The sequence below is a fragment of the Paroedura picta genome, chromosome 6 (genome assembly GCF_049243985.1).
Source record: "Paroedura picta isolate Pp20150507F chromosome 6, Ppicta_v3.0, whole genome shotgun sequence".
NCBI classification, from domain to species: Eukaryota; Metazoa; Chordata; class Lepidosauria; order Squamata; family Gekkonidae; genus Paroedura; species Paroedura picta.
In genome coordinates this window covers 90,588,220-90,606,684 of record NC_135374.1, presented here as the reverse complement: position 1 = coordinate 90,606,684, position 18,465 = coordinate 90,588,220, and the positions used below count along the sequence as shown (strand labels likewise).

The following is an 18,465-nucleotide window of genomic DNA, read 5'->3' as shown; positions in this document are numbered from 1 at the left end:
AATTTACAGAGTGGTGGACTCAGGAAAAACGTATTTTAGAAGGTGTATTCCAAATCAGATACCTTAGAAAGACTAGTTGGAGCAGCACCTAGCAGTAAGTTACCACCAGGTTTATACAAATTAAATATATAAAATAAAATAATATATATATTACATCAGACTTTTAAAATACGCTCATTCTAACATGTTTTGAACATTTTTCAGGATTTTTCTTTGCCACCCGGCAAGCCTTTTGATTTTATACATAAATGCATTCCTCACAATAATTTGACCACTGAGGAAGACCCTTCAGGGTCAAAACACGTTTGGTCGATTCTGCTGGTCAATTTCAAGTGCAGTTAGAAATGTGTTGTTCTTAAATTATGATGGCTATGTTTTTAACATGTTGAATTAGTACACTTTATGTAATAAATATTTGTAAAAAATTTAAAAATTACTTTTGCAGCTCAACTTTTGGGATCCTAACTGGTTAGGTTGGGTTTCGGTTTCCTTGTTGGTTCTGCATTGTTCATCCTTACGAACTGCATTGTTCATCCTTCCTTATGTTACACAGGAAACCCTTCCAGGGCTGTCAAGAAACCTCAAGGTTTCTTGAAACCCTGGTTGAGAAAGCCTGCTCTAACCAGTACTTCTTTATTTCAAAAAGTAAATCTAATGTTGTCCTGTTTAGCCGGCCTTGGAAAGTGAGAGTCCTTAAACCAGTGGTTCACAACCTTCTTAATGCTGCGACCCTTTAATACAGTTCCTCATGTTGTGGTGACCCCCAACCATAAAATTATGCAAGTGTTCTTTCACAGGAATTAAACCAAAACTGACCAATGGTATGAAGATCTATTGTTCATGTTTGTATACAAATTGGGTTTTTTCCTGGGGTTTCTCAGTTCAGTTCTGCCTCTTGTCTCTTGTCTCTTGTCCCACCATGCCGATCTCGCTCTTTTCTACTGCTCCAGAAAGATGCTCTATCTTGATCTACCCCGCAAGGCTGTTGTGTGAATGGCACTCCCCCCCTGGCCAAGCTGCTTGCCCTGCCGCAACCCCTGTAAAAGGGTCATTCAACCCCCAAAGGGGTCCCGACCCCCAGGTTGAGAACCACTGCCTTAAACTGTGTCTCCTTGTCTGCCTCATATGGAGGCAGCAAAGTTGCCTCAACTTTGCAGAGGTTGAGATTGACAGTGGACTCTCTCGCCTCTCTATATATCAGAGACAGGCCTGGTTGCACCTGTTTGAAACAGTCATTCCTTCCTCAAACTATAATTCCTAGTTACTGTGGCAACCTTCCCGACTCACCAAACCAAAAACAGTGCGGTACTTTCCAGTTGCCAGCCAGTCCCTCGTAGGATTTTTTGTTTGTTTGTTTCCCAGTTCTAAACTGGCTGAAGAACGTGAAATGAAAACAAGAATCAATAGCATTCATAAAACAATAGAGCAAAACCATAGGAGCATAAAAATGTAAAGCACACATTGAGCAGGGTCATTAAAAACATATTAAGACAATATTAACAATAAACTAATTCCAGCAAGGGCCATCAAATACTAAAAAATAGCAGTTATATTGGTTGTCTGATTAGTTTCCTTTGGCCTCTTGTATTGTATTTACTACTACCATGGCTGCTTCGCCTCATGTCGGCTAGAAACAAGGGCAGCAGCTGAGAAGCCAGCCCAGCCCTCCTGATATCATACCACAGCCAATTTCCCCCCTTTAATGTTTATACCCATAGCCTACTCACCAAGCCCTCTGGGCAGAGAAAACCACAGCCGGATGGAGGATAAGCATTTAGACAAATGAATGCATTATATAGTTTTCTAGGTGTAAAGTTCTAACACATCAGGCAAGAAAGCCAATAAACAATGGTACCAGGAAGAAAAGAATTTCTTTGTGGAGTTTAGGATAGCAGGAACAATGCCCTTAATTGTATTCCATCCTTCCTTCAGTCAGATTGGAGCTTAATCAGAGGTTAATGGAGCAAAGGAATCAGAGTAACTTTCTTGCTTCCCTTCACAGCTTTGAAAAAAAAAAACGATGCCAGTTTAAAGCTAGGCTAATATAAAATATTTAATATAGATAAGAGAAGCTCTTCTTCATCTGGGCTGTTTTTATTAACAGGTGCCATTTTGGCTCTGTTGAGCACTAAATGTAAAAATATTTCATTAAGATATCCATTGTGCCTATGTGCACCCGCCCAATCCCAGAATGGCAGACTATTGAATAAAATGACTCATAAGATTATAACATTAAGCATATTTTTTTAAATAGTTTTTTTTTTTCCGGAATAGAATAGAAGTCATCCCCATAACGTTTTTAAATGGACAGGCTTATAAAATCTGATTATAAGGTTTATTTGTTTGACTATGGATTGTCTAATGAACTTACTAAAAAACAGCAGTTTTTCTCAGCGATCTTCGTATGCCTTCCCTCTTGCCTTGCCGACGAGATCCCCAGCAGGAGGAAAAAAGAGTGCCCTGCTACATTTCAACTATTTACCACGGCTGAAGCTATCAATGGGAAGGGAGTGAATCCACCATCACACTTTAGACCAGGGGTAGTCAAACTGCGGCCCTCCAGATGTCCATGGACTACAACTCCCATAAGCCCCTGCCACCGAATGCTGCCAGCGAATGCTGGCAGGGGCTCATGGGAATCGTAGTCCATGGACATCTGGAGGGCCGCAGTTTGACTACCCCTGCTTTAGACCTTGCATATTATAACACTTAGCGGGACATTCAGAATTTTGCTGATTGCGGTCAGATCTAACAGTTAACATGGAGTTATCATAAAATCTCTGATTCCGCAAACTATGCCTACCCATTTGGCAATTATTCTGGTACCTCACTGTCTGGTGTTGGGAGTAAAGGGCTGGACCACCAAGGGAGAAGCTTGAATTTGCAAGAGAATACCTGGGCAGTACAGGAATGCCACCCTTCCAAAAGCCTTCCAGCTTGACAGAATTATCCCAACTGGCATTTTTATGCTCAGCTTTTCTGTGTTTTGTCAATCCCTGCATCATCTCATTGACCATCCATGTGCCCTGCAGGGACAAATGCTTCACTTATATTTGCTGACAAACAGACAGGGCAGGGGAGGGAGAGACGGAGGCACGCAGGCCATTGTTTGTCTCTCTCCCTTCCTCTCTTTTACTGGTAGGCAGAAATAAGTGTTTGATAACTTGCAGGTATGGGGGATAACTGGCAGATATGTGGGGGTCAAGCTGCAGATATCCAGAAGAGAAGGCTTTTTCTTACCCAAAAAAGGAGGTAGGGAGAAGCACAATACCAGAGGAACTATATTCTGGTCGATCCCATCACTAGCACTCAAAACATCTTTTCCCATTCATATGGGAAGTCAGCCAGGCTAGAAAGAAGCTGTAGGAAATGGAGCGTGTCAGTGTAAGGAATGGAAACTGCGAGACACCTACATATACCTTTTTAAAACAAAAACGTGTTCTCCCACCTGATGACTTCTCCATGAGACTTCTCCGTGAGAAAGGAGAAAAATGTTCCTCTTCAATTCATTCTAGCCTGCACCCACTTTGCAAGTGAAAGTCTGAATTGTGTACAGATGAGTCTTCTGCACCTCTGCCTGAAATTTAAGAGGGATGTGTCTTTGGTAGAGGGATATCATTCCTTAGACTATTATTCCAATTGGGCAGGAGGAAAAGTTACTCCAAAAACACATGTTGCTTGAAACAATGGAATGACTCTCGATTTCTGAATTAGCAATGTTAAATAATATGACTGAAGTTTTAAAAATGATAACCCTATGCCAAATACAACACTTTTTTTTCAAGCTGCTAATTCTCAGTCAAAAGTGGATCCAGGCAGAGATGGCTAGAGAGCCAGTTTGGTGTAGTGGTTAGGAGTGCGGACTTGTAATCTGGCATGCCAGGTTCGATTCTGCACTCCCCCACATGCAACCAGCTGGGTGACCTTGGGCTCGTCACGGCACTGATAAAACTGTTATGACCAGGCAGTGATATCAGGGCTCTCTCAGCCTCACCCACCCCACAGGGTGTCTGTTGTGGGGAGAGGAATGGGAAGGCGACTGTAAGCCGCTTTGAGCCTCCTTCGGGTAGGGAAAAGCGGCATATAAGAACCAACTCTCTTCTTCTTCTACTACTTTGATTCTCCGAGGAGACTTATTCATCCATTCCTCATCTCACAAAAACATAGAAAAGGACTGTCTCTTTAACATTCTGTCCATTTGAGCAAGTTTACTTGAAACTAGGGTTGATTATCGCCAAGTGAATATACTCAGGCGTGCAGCCTTTATTGTCAGAGCCTGGTGTGTTGTTTTGGAAAACATTTTTTGTTCCCTAATGTGCATCTTTAAGCTGTGCTTTATAAAATACGTTCAGCACATTTTTCACCTTCCTAGAAGAGATTGATTTCTGGGCAGCACACTCCAGCAACTAGAGACACCTTTTCTGGAAAACTGTTCATCTCAACAATATACAGCTTGCAGCTAATGTTCAAATAAACTGGCCAGCGTGCAAAACAAAGGGGATTCAGAATACATACAAGCCTATTCAGTAAAATATTGAGTCCATCCGAGGAAAATTCCATTAGCCAGATTTATATGGGGAATATGGAGCCTTTCCCGCATAAATTATTTATGTTTAAAATATTTATATGGCCACCTTTCTCCATGGGGCTGTCAAGACCCAAGGCAGAAAACAACAATATAAAAACAATTCAATAAAACAGAACATCAGACACAAAACATTAAAAAACAATCTGAAAGCACACCATGCCACTACCAGCAAGTACGTGCCCTTTGCCAAGGCTCTGGCTGGACCAAGAACTGTCCACAGTAACTCTGCTTTGCATCCTCACTGCAAAGGAAGGAGGATAGGTATCCCCCCCCCCTCCGCCCAAGTCTCAGACAGAAGGCTGTTCCAGAGCTGTAGGATAACCACAAAGAAAGGTCAGGCTCTAATCCTTGGTCATTATGCCTTAAATAAGAAGGGTACGGACCAGGGACATAACTGGGAGAGCTGTTGCACAGGTATATGCAGGGAATGTTTTTCAAGGCTGTGGGCCCTATATTATGAAGAGTTTTAAAGCTGAACATCAACACCTTTAACTCAACCTAGAAACTATTCAGGATTCATTAAAGGGACCACTGAATAAGAGTGGAATCATGAAGTTAGCATGGCTTCCCTCTTGTCTATGGCTTAATTATAGTCTTGGGCCATCTGGTATCAGGGTGTAGCATAAATTAAGTTAGCAAATAGATAAAAGTGAAAGGCAAGGGAGAAAGAGAAAGATACACCCAATTGAATGCAGAATTCCAGTGAATACCTTGAAGAGATAAGAATGCCTTCTTAAATGAACAGTGCAAACAAATAGAAGAAAACAATAGAATAGGGAAGACCAGAGATCTCTTCAAGAAAATTGGAGATATGAAGAGAACATTTCATACAAAGATGGATATGATAAAGGACCAAAATGGTAAGGACCGAACAGAAGCAGAAGAGAATTGAGGCTTTTGAACTCTGGTGCTGGAGAAGACTCTTACGAGTCCCTTGGACTGCAAGGAGAACAAACCGGTCAGTCCTAGAGGAGATCAGCCCGGACTGCTCTTTAGAAGGCCAGATCTTGAAGATGAATCTCAAATACTTTGGCCACCTCATGAGAAGGAGGGACTCCCTGGAGAAGAGCCTAATGCTGGGGGCATTTGAGGGCAAAAGAAGAAGGGGACAACAGAGAATGAGGTGGCTGGATGGAGTAATTGAAGCAGTTGGTGTGAGTTTAAATGGGCTCCAGGGAATGGTAGAGGACAGGAAGGCCTGGCGGATCATTATCCATGGGGTCGCAATGAATCAGACATGACTTCGCAACTAACAACAACAACAACAACAAAATAGATAAATATAATAGGAATTAAAGTGGTGTAGCTAAAGTAGTTGACATATATGACAAACATATAAAGTAGTCATAATAAATAAACAAACCCTACTGAAAGGTAGGGTTTGTTTATTTATTATGACTACTTTATATGATATGGGAGTTGTAATAATCTATTTAAAAACTGGCTGCCAAGTGGAGCAGTCATGTATTGAAGTTACATGCATTGAAGTTGGACTATCAGTGGATGGCGAATAGCATTCAGCTGCACATCATTAATCAGCAGCAACAGAGCGCATTTTCCCCATGAGGCGCCTTTTGTATTTACTGGGGGCCATTCCGCATGACTTTAATGTAGCAGAAGTCTTACCTTTGGTAAACGCTACTAATTCAAGGTTCTGCATGACGTCGCACCCAATCTGCAACACTCCTGCCGCACTCCCGCAAAAAGCGCTTCGTTGTAGCGGTTTTCGGGAAATCGGGAAAAGTGGATTCCCCCTGAGAAAACCGCTACACTTCTGCGCACAAGCTGCAACAAACCAGCTAAAGACATGTGTGTTCTCAATGTAGAGTAGAAAGAAAGTCCCTCCCCCGCTCTCGCTGCCGAACTTCCGGTGAAGTGATCGCCATTTTTTTTCCTTAGACGGGCAAAGCAGTGAACAAGCGAGGCTTCTCAGAGGCTTCTCCAGCTAAAGTCCCTCCACAGAAGTGATTAAAAGTTAAATAAAGCTTCCTACTGCAAGTGTCTTTAAAGTTCCCAAGCACAATACAGCCCCTTATTCGACACCGCCCATAATTTCGGCCACAAATCTTGCCCATGGGGGGGGGGATTTTTTTTTTAACTTGAGGAGCCTGTAAACGATTAAGCGCCAGCTCCTACACCTGTGGAAAAGGTCTTTCTGATACACTGAAGGAACGAATATGCGTTGCTACAGGTGTTTTCGGGTTTTTTAAAAAGAGTTCTTAAAGGGAAACACGAACACAACAGTTAATTGGCTGTTAAGGGGCAGGAGGAACCGTGGAAAAATATTGCCTCCCCTATTGCGATTTCGGCAAGACCAAAAACCTGTGAGTTACGAGAACAGCGCTAGTGGGAGAGCCTTTTTTCGCTAGAAACGGCTGTGTGCTTTTGCCTGCAGCGCTTTTCAATAGCACACAGATTTAGCCACATTGCCCTTTGTGCGGAATAGCCATGAGACTTCAAGTTCTAGAACTCCTCAGCTCTGCTGTTCTTTCTTTTCCCCTCAGCTTTCAACCTTTTAATCAATCATGAGGGCGCTGACCTTGATTTCTCAGGCATGCAGGTTCCTGGTAAATAAAATGAATAAAGAGGGTTTGGGAGCCGCACCAACCTTACCCTTGAACTTTAGTTTCGCCCATGGAAGGTATGCTGCCAAATCAGATGTTGGAGCCAAAGGGATTTGTGAATCATTAACAATTAAACTATTTGGTGTCTCTGTTAAAAGTTATTGGCAGAGGCAAATCGGTAGGAAATTGAGGGTGAAGTTCTTTTGAGACGAGATAGCATCTTGCGATGACCTATGGCCTAATGCAATAAAATTTGACTTGAGATGAGCTAGCAGAAAAGCTTTCAACAGTGGTAACTCATGTTAGCTACACTTATACATCCAGAAGAGGCTTTAAACCATCCTCTGCTAATTCTTGCAAGGAGGCAGAATAATCCTTTCACGGTCCCATCCCAGATCATTTTGTGCAACCCAGACAGTTATTCCCATTCAGATCATCAACAAGATGCTATAAAAGCAAGACATCTAGAAAGCTTATACCATCAGAAATCAGAAACCGCCAACATCCTCACCCCAAATATGGCAATCATATTGTGAGCCACCACGAGCCAGCTTGTCTGGGAATGGCAGGATAAAAATTCAATGAATGAATGAATGAATGAATGAATGAAGGTAATAGACTATGTCTTTCTAGGACAGCTCTTGCCAAATCACAACGTGGGAGATGTCTTGCTCCCTCCAGACTCTAGTCCAATAGAACTAGGACTTGGATCCTAGGCAGCATGAATAAAACGGTGCTACGTAAAAGATTACTTTCCTGAATCTCTCATCCCTCTCTCTCATCCCCCTGAAGTTCACTGTTACCCTGAAATCCATGAATCCCAAAGAAAATTGTGGGGTCAGTGAAACTATCACCCCCACCCCTCTTCAGACAGTTAAAGTGTTTACCATAAGTGGAACGCACACTTGGATTCAACATGCATTCTTAAGCTCATGGGTTTTTTGCTCTATATTTTAGAGTTCAAAAAATTTACCCAATTCTTGAGAGGCAAGCACTGTAGATGTGAATTGGGGGGGGGGGGATTACTGATATGTATAACCATTATATTACTGCCTAGAGATATCCATCAAGAATGTTTGTCAGACATTCTAGTAATCAAATCCTTGGTGACTTTCAGCTGTTTTAGCAAAGAATCATATGCATCATATGGCTTAATTTGGATATTATGACACAGTTTACTAATTTGCCACAATTTGCTTTTGCCTTATCTCTACAGTTATGATGGTTGTTCATTTAGCCTGAGGAAGAGTGCATGCACTCAAAAGTTCACACCTTGAATAAATCTTTGTTGGTCAAGAAGAAGAAGAGTTGGTTCTTATATGCCGCTTTTCTCTTCCTGAAGGAGTCTCAAAGTGGCTTACAATCTCCTTCCCTTTCCTCTCCCCACAACAGACACCCTGTGAGGGAGGTGAGGCTGAGAGAGCCCTAGTATTATTGCTCAGTAAGAACAGCTGTATGAGTGCTGTGGTGATCCCAAGGTCACCCAGCTGGCTGCATGTGTGGGAGGAGTGGGGAATCAAACCCGGCTCACCAGATTAGAAGTCCGCACTCCTAACCACTACATCAAGCTGGCTCCAAGATGTATTGGACTCTATTTTTGTTATAGTCTAAGATTCTACTGGACTCTATTTGAATCTAGTGAAATGAAGTTTGCCTGGCTAGCCTGCCCACAAAATGGTATTTCTCACAACTAGTCTGTGGCTATAGACATGGCAGATACTAATTTTCTATCAATAGCAATGAAGAAAATTTGGGATCAAATAAAAGAGAAAATGCCTTTCATGATTCTAATGGGCACCACAATAAAAAACAATATCCTTTCTTTGCTCCCACAACTGTTCTCAGGTGGTAATTATAGAATGTGTATGTAACACTCACTGCTGTCATTGGGGTTTTTTCCTACAGACCCAATAAAGCAATAATTGAAAATATTTGCCTGTAGTTAAAATTCAAGAAATTGTCCTGATCTGGAAATGTCAAATTTGAATTTTCCCAAGTTTTGTAAATTCAAAAAAAAGAATGCTGGTGATGTAGTATATGTGCCTTCACTTGGAACGACATAGAGTCTGCATTTTCTGCCAAGCTCTCTTAAAACTGGAATGTCATAAAAAGTCAAAGGACATATACTTATAAAAATGTATCAGAAGGTAGAAATTACTGATTCCCCAAAGCAGATATATAATATATTGTACAAGCTTTTCTCCTTTTCTCTCTTGTTCATTCATCCACCATCTCTTCACACTTTCGTTTCATTTGCTCTGTATTCCTTTATCCCATAAACTTTATTCTCTCAGGTATTTTCAAATACGAGTGCAAACAATGGGTCAGTTGCAGAACATCTGCTTCGCATGTCAAAATTCTCCAGTTCAGTCCTGTGTTACTCCAGTCACAGGGTTTCAGGGGTGGGGAAAGATCTCCACTGGATAGCCTGACATAGGGTCCAAAGACAGTATATGGCAATTGCATCTATTCATGAGCACTTCATCAAAGCACTATTAATGTTCATGGTGCTGCAGGGTAACATGTTTTCTGCTCAGTGGTTTACAACAGATGCAGCAACTATACTCAGCGACTATGCAGTAATCTGGGATGATGCCACTCCCTTCAGTAGCATGTTTTTATTTTAATAGCATAGTAAAGATCGGCATTGATTTATTTTCTTGATTAGTACATATGCCATCTAGAAACATCACAGAAAACATGATGCAAAAGACATGTTCTATTCTTTTAATTCCCGTCAGCAAAAGGATGTTATTCTTTTCGTAACACAGCATCCTGTGACTACGTGAGGATAATTGCCCCATTTAGGCTCATTTGTTAATAACAGTCAGTTCCTCCATAAGACAAGAAACCCTGTTTTCCAACGCTGAAACTTGTTAGCATTTTACAGAGGAGGAAAATATTCTGGGGAGGTACTAATAGCCTCTTTTACCAGTTAATTATAAGTAACAGTTATGAATCTGAATCAGCAGCTAATGAATTCAGCCTTATCTCGAAAGAAGATTACTAATGAACGTGGTCCATACATAACTTAAGGTCACAACTATTTAGTACATGAAAGAAGTGGTAATTGGAGTGATGGAAAAATCCCTCTTTTTCCTCAGTCCGTACATGGCAGTGGGTATAAAAAAATGGTAGTTTAATTCCCTTCATTACCACTGATTCTTATTGTGTGATTACCATGATCTTTGAGTCTGACATGTTTACTTATTCCAAGAAACCAAGATTAGATTTAAATTTTATAAAGTAAACAGTGAGTACTGTATGCACTAGTATATTACTAATGAAGTAAATAAAATACTTCAGGACTTCTTCAAAGTAAATGATCCGAGAGATTAAGACAAGGACTTCCATTTTTTTTTAAACTCTCTCAAGAAATGTAATTAAATTTTTTGGATGAAAGCCACAGATTTCTATGGATCTTCCCATTTGGATGTTGCCGTGCAATTTTTAAATACTGTAAATTGCTCACTTCAACGAAAGAATGAGAGTTATGGTGTATCTGTTTGGTTCCTAGGACTTGTAGTTTTAGGGCTATATTAACACTTTGCCATACTCAAGTGATTCATTCTTGTCTTCCTTTAGGTCATGTTTGCTGAAGCATACTTTAGAGAGACTACAGGATTTATCATTAATAGGGAAAACGTCATAACCATTCCCAGGGGATTGATATGAAGATCTTGAAATATTTTCACTATTTTCATATGAGTTCAAACATTCCACCATTTTCATGTATGCATCATCTAGTTAGTGATACTTCACCATTATGCTTTGAGATTCCATCCCACCTATGTTTTTGTAATACTGTATCTTAGTAGTGATGGCTATGAGTATGTAAGTGACATTGCACACTTGCATTGTACATTTATATAAAATGTACCCAAAATAGAACAGTGAAAGAGAAAAGACCTGACTGGTGCTGGTCTGGACTTTGAGCACTGCTATTTTACTCAGCCTTTTGCACTTTGCTGCCCATGTTCACCTTGTCAGCATAGAAAGGTTGAAATAAATACAAATTGCAGCTTCTCTCTTTAAAATTCCTGGGAGCAAATGATTCTTTCTTTCCAGGGAAAGTACAGAAGTGAAGTCACACCACTCTGGGGATTACCTGAAACTCAATGGAAGAACTACTAAGTTTTTAGCGATTCCCAGAAAGCTGTGATGCCATTGCAAGGGCATTTCATTTGCTAAGGCTTTTACTGGTCTATAGACTGCAGGTGTTCATTTATTTACTTTATTTATACCCCGTCTTTCTCCCCAAAGCAGCTTACATTGGTCTCCTCTTCTCCATTTTATTTATCTATTTGTGTATTATATTTCTATGCCACGCTCCCTTCCAGCTCAGGGTACTTTACACAGAACATAGAGGAAGTACAGCATAATTCATGATATCACATAAAAACAATAGTAACAGTGGTTTTTAACAGGTGACAACAGTTTTCATAACATTTCCATATAATGATTCCAATGACAGCATTAACTTGCTAACTATGGTTCCATAGGTTGACCTGGATTTAGCAATCCTATCCATCCCATCCCCCACTAGTGGCCAGGGCAACCCTAGGTTAGTCTGAGAGTGTGTGACCGGTTCAAAATCACCCAATAAGCTTCTTTGGAGAGTGGGAATTAGATCTGGGTTTCCTAGATCCTATTATGCATAGACCAGTTTTCTCTGCAGGCAGTTTGCTGACCCTTTTAAATTGTCATTTTTAAAAATGTTTTAAAAACATTTTCATAGGGTTGCATGTGGGAGAGGAGCAGGGAATCAAAGCCAGCTCGCCAGGTTAGCCGCTCTTATATCCTCTTGTGTGTGGTAGTTTGCTGAGGTAGAAATACATCATATTTATAGCAAGTCCTGACCCTACTGGGAAGTGCAGTCTATAAAAGTAAAGTTGTTGTTGTTGGTTTGAGGGAGAACACATTAATCCCTTAGGCTGATGCTGCTTTCCCCTATAACAACAAGTCACTGGTGGAATAAATGCAATGGGCAGTTCCACACACTGAAAAAAATAGCAGCCAGTGAAATGGCGTAACACTAAAAAAATAACATGCCTCCGGGCATTCCTCACCTTCTGGCTCTCTGCTGCCTTCTTGTGCTTCTTAGCACTCTGTATGCTTGCTTGAAATGGTGGAAGAAAGCAACATGCCTTACACGCGACTCTCTTCTGCCTGTCAATCAAGCCAGGCAGCTAATCACCTTTCACCATGTTTTAAAGGGCCCGTGGTGCCAGCTGTTTTTTTAAAGTAAAACTTCTTCGTTGAGATGCCTATGCATCTGATCATATATGCATAGTGCTTTTTTAAATGCCACCCATTTTGGAATCATGAGCCCTGAATGTTTTAAAAATTAATATCGAGCACGATTTTGGGGGGGGGGGGGGCGAGGGGGTTACCGCCTAAGCCTGCTGACTTCAATCCAATTAATAAGATATAACTCTGTTTAGGATGGTGGTGTTATACTTCAGAGGTACTCTAGTCCAGTGGTCCCCAAACTTTTTATCACCGGGGACCGGTCAATGCTTGACAATTTTACTCCCGGGGGGAGTAGTATTTTGCTGGGGGACGTCGCTGCTGTTGCCTGAGCCCCGGCACCCCTGACCTCCCGCCACCCACTGGGGGGGCGCTGCCAGCAGCAGCTGCCACACCGAGGGGGAGCCCCAGCTATGGCGGCCGCCAGAGAGCACCAAAGGTGAGCCAGTGGCAGAGTAGCAGGGCAGCCCCCGAGGCAGCAGCCGGGGAGGAGGACAAAGAGGAGCTGCAGCCCAGTAACGACTGATCCACGGACCGGTCCTGGTCTCCGGACCGGGGGTTGAGGACCACTGTTCTAGTCTAAGCGTATTCATTTTTGTGGGTTTAGACTGAAGCTGGAATAACTGCAAAAGGAAAGGAAAGGAAAGGAAAGGAAGAAAGGAAGAAAGAAAGAAAGACACTGTCAGTCTAGCAACTTTTCCAGTCTAGTGTTTCTTTTCCTCTATACAACTCTTTGTTTCCTGCAATCAAAGAATTAGGCCACAGCCTACCGAAACCATGTCACAATGAATGTGTTAACTTATCGGACTACTAAATGCCAACAGAGGTGCTTCAGATTATCTTCTCCAGCCTTTGGAGATTCATTTCCATTTATTTGCATCAGAACATAATTTGGTAGTGATCCTAACTTCTAACATTTTATTTCCTTGAAAGGAATGTGTTGCCAAGGTAGATAAGAGTCTCAAGCAGCCTGTTTTACTTTAGAAGACTGTTTTAATGGTTCTTCTAATCTTAAATTACATAGCCACTATTACTGCTTTATTCTTTCCAACGGAGCTCTCATAAATGTGCCCATCACGGTAAATCAAAGCATCGTGTAGTTGCTTATTGTGTCATTGAAATCAATATCAAACATGAGAGCCAATAGTTTTGACCACATCTACAAACAACAATGAAATATAGTTAATATATCATACTGCCAAGTTGTCTGCATAAAGAAGAAACCAAAAGTATGGTCTACGATTCCTTTTTTGTTCTGCTCCCAAAATAGATAACATTTCTAGTCAGTGAACAGCAAGTTTCACAGAATAATGACTAATCATTCCAGGTAGCTTATGGCTCTCATATATTCTCTGTGGGGACTTTTGATTCAGAACAATTTTAGAATGCTGTCAGATCTAACAGGAGTTTTATGTAATAGCCATTGTATGTTCCTCATAGGATTTCCTGATACTTTCTCTCATCTTCTACCAATACATTCAAAGTAGTTAGATCTTTACCTTGCATGTGGAAATCATTAACTTGCTTTTCCTGTTTAAAGTTACAAGATCTTCTGGAACACACAACTATGAAAGTGTCTGTTCACAAGTTCTTGAGATTTTCCATCCTTCCCTTAAAATGACAGTTGTATGTGTTCTGCTCGGTCAGTATGCAGTTTTGCATACAGCGTGGTAAATGGAATGGTGGTATCCTGCTTGTTATAGAGCACTTGGAAAAGATAGGCTTCTCATTTGTATTTATTTAGTTTTAAAATACTTGGATCCTTTATTTATTTAAAACCTTATGACCTGATCAGGGTCCCCCAAGGCAGTGAACATAAAAACATTTCAACAATTAAAAACAACATTTACAATTATAAAGGAAGTCAATAAAAACATATAACAAACCATGCCAGAGAAGAATCAGTAACTGTTATTGAGGGTATGCCAAACAAAATGGGTATGCTTTCACTCATTGACAGAAGATACTGAGTCAGTATTCAGCACACAGCATTCTGTAACAACAGACACTTTGGTACAGTCTTCAAGAGCAGCCCCATGTAGAGTTAATTGTAGTTAATCTAGATATTGCCAGGGCATGCACCACACTGGCAAGATCTTTTCTGCCCAGGAAGTGCCACAGATGTCTCACCAGCCGAAGCAAGTGAAAGGCACCCCTGGCCATCACTGCCACCTGTTTACCCAACAAGATGCCTGAGTCCAGGAGCACCGCCAAGTTGTGAACCTATTCCTTAAGGGGAAAAGCAACCTCTTCCAGAACAGATATTCATTTCCTGGATCAGACTTTCTTCCCACCTCCGTTTTGTTGGGATTAAGTTTCAGCTTGTTAGCCCTCATTTGATGAGGGGCTATGGCTCAGTGGTAGAGATCCCAGGTTCATGCAGAGGTCCCAGGTTCAAGGCGTGGCATCTCTGGTTGAAGGGGTAGTCACCCAAGACTCTGGAGAGTAGCTGTTAATGCTCATTATCCTTGGTATGTAGTTAAGTGTAGAAGGTAGCCTATAGTCAGGAGGTCTAGATTTCTGATGCCCTGCACCATGACTACCATCACAAGTGAGCTAGGTTATGCCTTATTGTACACTTTAGCTGCGGTAAGGCTGCTGTGTATTTATCATTATCTATCTAGTAGGGAAGGACAAAGATGGTTGCTCTCATCCAATAATCTGATCTTTCTTAGAAGGGTCACTGCTTAGAGCAGGGAGAACACTGTTTTTTCTCATTTTCTTGTGGCAAGCTCTGCTTCATACAAAATCTAAAAACTAATTTCACAGAATTAAGTCAACCCCCCTTCCTTTTCTGAATAATTCATTCTGTGGCATCTGGTTGGCTTATGGAGGCTTTGTTACTGCAAGTTAACTTGCAAACCTGATTTGCTTTGACCGTATCTGCATTGCCTTTGATTATTAATATGATGGGCAGATTTCACACTGGGCTCTGCCAACATAAGGTAGCTGTGTCGAATGAAATTCGTTCCAGACGTGCCTAATATTGCATGAGCTATAAGTTCTCTTCCACCAAATGCATCATTTTCCCTTTCACAGAATTTGGGAATGTAAACAAATCTGATACTCACAGCTAAAGCAGCTGGCTTGGTTTACCATAATCTGCATTAAGCCATTTGAGAGCTTCCTTTTCAGGCTTCCAGGATTTCAAAGTTTGTTTCAAGCAGAGAACATATGACTTTATTGCTCTTGTGCAGTAACAGAATAAGCTTGTTGTTCAAATTCACTAAACAGAGAAAAATAATATTGGTGGCATGAACCAGTCGGGGTATACTTTGATAAGCAAATCATTTTTCCCCAAGCAAAGCACTCTCTCTCCCAATCAAGAAAAATCTAGTCAGCTCTCTTTACAAGTTTCCCTAAATAGTGCTTTCGAAAACACTCACCCACATTTATTTCACTTGGAAATTAAAACCCTGCAATTCTCTCCTTAGTAACTCTTTGAGGTGTCACAGCACATTTCCCAATATAACTCTCAGCTTGGTGTATGAATATTGACTGCACATTAAAATAAATACACCATGCAAATAGTAGCAGATGAAGATAATTAAAAAGTCATCAAATAAGTGCAAGAAGTGAATAAGAAAGAGACTATAAATATTAAAATTTGGGTTCAAAATTCCCTTACCAATTAAGGGACATAAGCAACAAGATCTGCTTCCAGTTCTAACATAATTGTCACATAATCACCATGACGCTGATTGTGACTATCCCTCTAAACCCTGGTGTGAAAGCCAGTTTATTTAGTCTTGTGTAAAAATACCCCAAACTTAACTATTCTGTTTGTCGTCTAGAACCATCAGCAGCTTCTATGCACTGTAGCTTTCAAGAGCAGAGAGTGGGTTTCCTTTTAAGAGCATTTTTCTCAAAATGGGTTTGAAAAAATTATGTTGTTCTGCAAGCAGAAGAAGGGAGCTATGGATGGACATCCATAGAATCATAGAATCATAGAGTTGGAAGGGGCCATACAGGCCATCTAGTCCAGCTACTTGCTCAACACAGGATCAGCCCAAAGCATCCTAAAGCATCCAAGAACATTGCCAGTGAGGGGGGAGCTCATCACCTCCTTAGGCAGCCTATTCTACTGCTGAACTACTCTGACTGTGAAATTTTTTTTCCTGATATCAAGCTTATATCATTGTACTTGTAGTTTAAACCCATTACTGCACATCCTTTTCTCTGCAGCCAACGGGAACAGCTTCCTGCCCTCCTCCAAGTGACAACCTTTCAAATACTTAAAGAGGGCTATCAAATTGTACCCTTCAAATTTTAACTATGTCCTTCTTGAAGTGAGGCCTCCATAACTGCACACAGTACTCCAGGTGTGGTCTGACCAGTGCCGTATACAATGGGAATATAACATCTTGTGATTTTGATGTGATGCCCCTGTTGATACAGCCCAAAATGGCATTTGCCTTTTTTACCGCTGCATCATACTGCCTGCTCATGTTTAGCTTACAATCCACAAGTACCTCAAGGTCTCGTTCACACACAGTGTTACCTAGAAGCGTATCCCCCATCCAGTAGGCATGCTTTTCATTTTTCTGACCCAGATGCAGAACTTTACACTTATCTTTATTAAATTGCATCTTGTCCTCATTTGCCCATTTTTCCATTGTGTTCAGATCTCGTTGAACTCTGTCTCTATCTTCTGGAGTATTTGCCAGTCCTCCCAATTTGGTGTCACCTGCAAACTTGATGAGTAGTCCCCCCACCCCCTCATCTAGATCATTAATAAATATGTTAAAAAGTACCGAACCGAGCTCCGAGCCCTGAGGTACCCCGCTACTTGCCTCCCTCCAGTCTGATGAAACACCATTGACAACAACTCTTTGAGCGCGGTTCTCTAACCAATTCCCTATCCACCTAACTATCTGAAAATCCAGATTGTAGTCCTTCATTGTATCCATCAGAACATCATGGGGAACCTTATCAAAAGCTTTACTAAAATCCGAGTAAACGACATCAACTGAATTTCCACAATCCAGCAAACCTGTCACTTGGTCAAAAAAGGAAACCAGGTTGGTCTGACAGGACCTGTTGGAGACAAATTCATGTTGACTTCCTTGGATCACCAAATTGTCCTCCTGTTTGCAGATCCAATGGCAGTGATGCCAAACCCAACCACTAGATCATAGTTAGATGTTTAAAGAACCCCATTCTTTGCATCACCTTCTTTTCTCCAAGCCCCATGCATGGAATTTACTGAGGTTGCCATGGGTGAAGGGTAGTGCTCTAGGCACCAATCAGGCTGTGCCAGGGATTGGGTCAAGAAAAGGTCAAACACCAAGAGAAACAGAAATCCCCAACCACGCTGAATCACTAAACCAGAGCTGGAATCACAAGAAAATCCAGAGGTCAGCGGCAAGAAAACAGAAGCTGAGGCTGTACTAAATCAATAAAATGGAGCCAGAGGTTACCAGGAACACCACAAGTCGATAACAAAGAAGGACAACACAAAATCATTAGACAGGAGCCAGGTTACCAGGATTGCCAGAATCCCAATTTAATAATGCAGGTCAAGGTTTCAATATCATTCCTAGTTATAGCCCAGCAGTTCTTCTGAAGTGGAAAAAAGAGGTAGGGGTCTCCAAGAGTGCCCATCCCCAAGTTGTAGTCAGAGATCTCCCAGATTACAACTGATGTCCAGGTGAGGGGATCAGTTAACTTATAGAAAATGGCTGCTTTGGGAACTATACCCCATTGAAATCCCTCCCCAACCCCATCCTCCCCATGATCCAACTCCCAGATCTCCAAGTATTTCCCAACCCAGTGCTGAGAACCTTGCCTTCTCCCTGGTTCTTCATCTACTTCCTCATCCAGATGTTGTGGCAAGCAGAATTCTGGATGTGTTGCATAGCAGGCGGGGACAAGGGACAGACAGACTTATTGGGGGAAACCTGGGATCCTCATTTGCACTCCTTGCGTAGCATCTTTTCTCGCCATGTCAGGGAGGGCAAGCAAAGTCCTGGCCCAACTGGTTCCTTAATGTGGCAACTGCAGCTGCAACGTGTACCCATTAAATGGGAAACGCTGGCCTGAGGAAGACATACTTTATGAGCT

At 41.5% G+C, this 18,465-nt stretch overlaps 1 protein-coding gene across 3 annotated transcripts in view; it reads left to right on the top strand.

The window, feature by feature from the left end:
- ST6GAL2 (ST6 beta-galactoside alpha-2,6-sialyltransferase 2) overlaps positions 1–18,465 on the top strand; it is a 233,730-nt gene that overhangs the window by 43,702 nt on the left and 171,563 nt on the right. The window lies entirely within an intron of this gene.